At 31.4% G+C, this 3,822-nt stretch overlaps 1 protein-coding gene across 1 annotated transcript in view; it reads left to right on the top strand.

The window, feature by feature from the left end:
• The window catches only part of LOC137659695 (leucine zipper transcription factor-like protein 1), a 159,285-nt gene that overhangs the window by 152,555 nt on the left and 2,908 nt on the right, over positions 1–3,822 (top strand). The gene's annotated exons all lie outside the window — the stretch shown is intronic.

Below are 3,822 nucleotides of genomic sequence, written 5' to 3'. Positions count from 1 at the left end.
GATGTAATTATTTAGTCACACTATAGTTACTGTCCTAATTAGAGAATGGGAAAGAAATGATGTAATTAATTTAGTCACACTCTATAGTACTGTCCTAATTAGAGACTGGGAAAGAAATGTTGATGTAATTAATTTAGTCACACACTATAGTTACTGTCCTAATTAGAGACTGGGAAAGAAATGTTGATGTAATTCATTTAGTCACACTCTATAGTTCCTGTCCTAATTAGAGACTGGGAAAGAAATGTTGATGTAATTCATTTAGTCACACTCTATAGTTACTGTCCTAATTAGAGACTGGGAAAGAAATGTTGATGTAATTCATTTAGTCACACTCTATAGTTCCTGTCCTAATTAGAGACTGGGAAAGAAATGTTGATGTAATTCATTTAGTCACACTCTATAGTTACTGTCCTAATTAGAGACTGGGAAAGAAATGTTGATGTAATTCATTTAGTCACACTCTATAGTTACTGTCCTAATTAGAGACTGGGAAAGAAATGTTGATGTAATTCATTTAGTCACACTCTATAGTTCCTGTCCTAATTAGAGACTGGGAAAGAAATGTTGATGTAATTCATTTAGTCACACTCTATAGTTCCTGTCCTAATTAGAGACTGGGAAAGAAATGTTGATGTAATTCATTTAGTCACACTCTATAGTTACTGTCCTAATTAGAGACTGGGAAAGAAATGTTGATGTAATTCATTTAGTCACACTCTATAGTTACTGTCCTAATTAGAGACTGGGAAAGAAATGTTGATGTAATTCATTTAGTCACACTCTATAGTTCCTGTCCTAATTAGAGACTGGGAAAGAAATGTTGATGTAATTCATTTAGTCACACTCTATAGTTCCTGTCCTAATTAGAGACTGGGAAAGAAATGTTGATGTAATTCATTTAGTCACACTCTATAGTTCCTGTCCTAATTAGAGACTGGGAAAGAAATGTTGATGTAATTCATTTAGTCACACTCTATAGTTCCTGTCCTAATTAGAGACTGGGAAAGAAATGTTGATGTAATTCATTTAGTCACACTCTATAGTTACTGTCCTAATTAGAGAATGGGAAAGAAATGTTGATGTAATTCATTTAGTCACACTCTATAGTTCTGTCCTAATTAGAGACTGGGAAAGAAATGTTGATGTAATTAATTTAGTCACACTCTATAGTTACTGTCCTAATTAGAGACTGGGAAAGAAATGTTGATGTAATTCATTTAGTCACACTCTATAGTTCTGTCCTAATTAGAGAATGGGAAAGAAATGTTGATGTAATTCATTTAGTCACACTCTATAGTTACTGTCCTAATTAGAGAATGGGAAAGAAATGATGATGTAATTCATTTAGTCACACTCTATAGTTACTGTCCTAATTAGAGAATGGGAAAGAAATGTTGATGTAATTCATTTAGTCACACTCTATAGTTACTGTCCTAATTAGAGAATGGGAAAGAAATGATGATGTAATTCATTTAGTCACACTCTATAGTTACTGTCCTAATTAGAGAATGGGAAAGAAATGTTGATGTAATTCATTTAGTCACACTCTATAGTTCTGTCCTAATTAGAGAATGGGAAAGAAATGTGATGTAATTCATTTAGTCACACTCTATAGTTACTGTCCTAATTAGAGAATGGGAAAGAAATGTTGATGTAATTCATTTAGTCACACTCTATAGTTCTGTCCTAATTAGAGACTGGGAAAGAAATGTGATGTAATTAATTTAGTCACACTCTATAGTTACTGTCCTAATTAGAGACTGGGAAAGAAATGTGATGTAATTCATTTAGTCACACTCTATAGTTCTGTCCTAATTAGAGACTGGGAAAGAAATGATGATGTAATTCATTTAGTCACACTCTATAGTTACTGTCCTAATTAGAGACTGGGAAAGAAATGTGATGTAATTCATTTAGTCACACTATAGTTGCTGTCCTAATTAGAGACTGGGAAAGAAATGTGATGTAATTCATTTAGTCACACTCTATAGTTCTGTCCTAATTAGAGACTGGGAAAGAAATGTGATGTAATTCATTTAGTCACACTCTATAGTTGCTGTCCTAATTAGAGACTGGGAAAGAAATGTTGATGTAATTCATTTAGTCACACTCTATAGTTACTGTCCTAATTAGAGACTGGGAAAGAAATGTTGATGTAATTCATTTAGTCACACTCTATAGTTACTGTCCTAATTAGAGACTGGGAAAGAAATGTTGATGTAATTCATTTAGTCACACTCTATAGTTACTGTCCTAATTAGAGACTGGGAAAGAAATGTTGATGTAATTCATTTAGTCACACTCTATAGTTACTGTCCTAATTAGAGACTGGGAAAGAAATGTTGATGTAATTCATTTAGTCACACTCTATAGTTACTGTCCTAATTAGAGACTGGGAAAGAAATGTTGATGTAATTCATTTAGTCACACTCTATAGTTACTGTCCTAATTAGAGACTGGGAAAGAAATGTTGATGTAGTTCATTTAGTCACACTCTATAGTTACTGTCCTAATTAGAGACTGGGAAAGAAATGTTGATGTAATTCATTTAGTCACACTCTATAGTTACTGTCCTAATTAGAGACTGGGAAAGAAATGATGATGTAGTTCATTTAGTCACACTCTATAGTTACTGTCCTAATTAGAGACTGGGAAAGAAATGTTGATGTAATTCATTTAGTCACACTCTATAGTTACTGTCCTAATTAGAGACTGGGAAAGAAATGTTGATGTAATTCATTTAGTCACACTCTATAGTTACTGTCCTAATTAGAGACTGGGAAAGAAATGTTGATGTAATTCATTTAGTCACACTCTATAGTTCCTGTCCTAATTAGAGACTGGGAAAGAAATGTTGATGTAATTCATTTAGTCACACTCTATAGTTCCTGTCCTAATTAGAGACTGGAAAGAAATGTTGATGTAATTCATTTAGTCACACTCTATAGTTCCTGTCCTAATTAGAGACTGGGAAAGAAATGTTGATGTAATTCATTTAGTCACACTCTATAGTTACTGTCCTAATTAGAGACTGAAAACTAAACTTTGATGTGAATTTGAATTTCCTGTCGTAATATATTGCATATATACTTTACTGTCATTTGTTTATTTATTTTCAAAATTATGATAATAGTGTATATTATAGTGATATAATATGTTATCTTCTCTTTTAAACGTTTTAGATCTTTCAATCATGGTGCATGATAATATATTTTATTGCAGTAATAGAAAAATCAACCATTTTTTCCAAACTCGTCTATCTTTTCGGTTTCTTTCAGAAATATTTTTATTAACTTTTGATTTCGTCATTTTTCCATTTCTGTCGCCCTCTGCTTTAGTCATCTAACATTCAATTTCAACTCTCCTTTCTGCTAGAAAAATAGAGAGGTGACATTGTAAAGATCTGCAGTAATTGGTTCCTAATGCAGTTCAACTCCTCTAACTAAACTTGCTAATTCTCAAAAGTCTCCAGATTTGAAACCCTTCTAGTTTATTACAATAAAAATCAGAATTTCTATTTCGATGCTTACACATACCAAAAAAAAAAAAAAAAAAAAAAACAGAATCTTTATTTCGATATTTACACAAAAACATAATCTTTATTTTGATGTTTACACAAAAAAAAAAACAGTATTATTTCGATGCTTACAAAAAAAAAAAAAAGAATCTTCATTGTAATGCTTACACATAAAGAAAAAAAATCAGAATTTGATTTTGAATCTTACACAAAAAAATTAGAAAGTTTATTTCGATGCTTACCAAAAGGGAAAAAAAAAAACATTTTTATTTCGATTCTTACACAAAAGGAGAATCTTTATT

The sequence above is a fragment of the Palaemon carinicauda genome, chromosome 20, assembly GCF_036898095.1.
Source record: "Palaemon carinicauda isolate YSFRI2023 chromosome 20, ASM3689809v2, whole genome shotgun sequence".
Lineage (NCBI taxonomy): Eukaryota > Metazoa > Arthropoda > Malacostraca > Decapoda > Palaemonidae > Palaemon > Palaemon carinicauda.
This window is presented reverse-complemented; position numbering and strand designations above follow the sequence as displayed.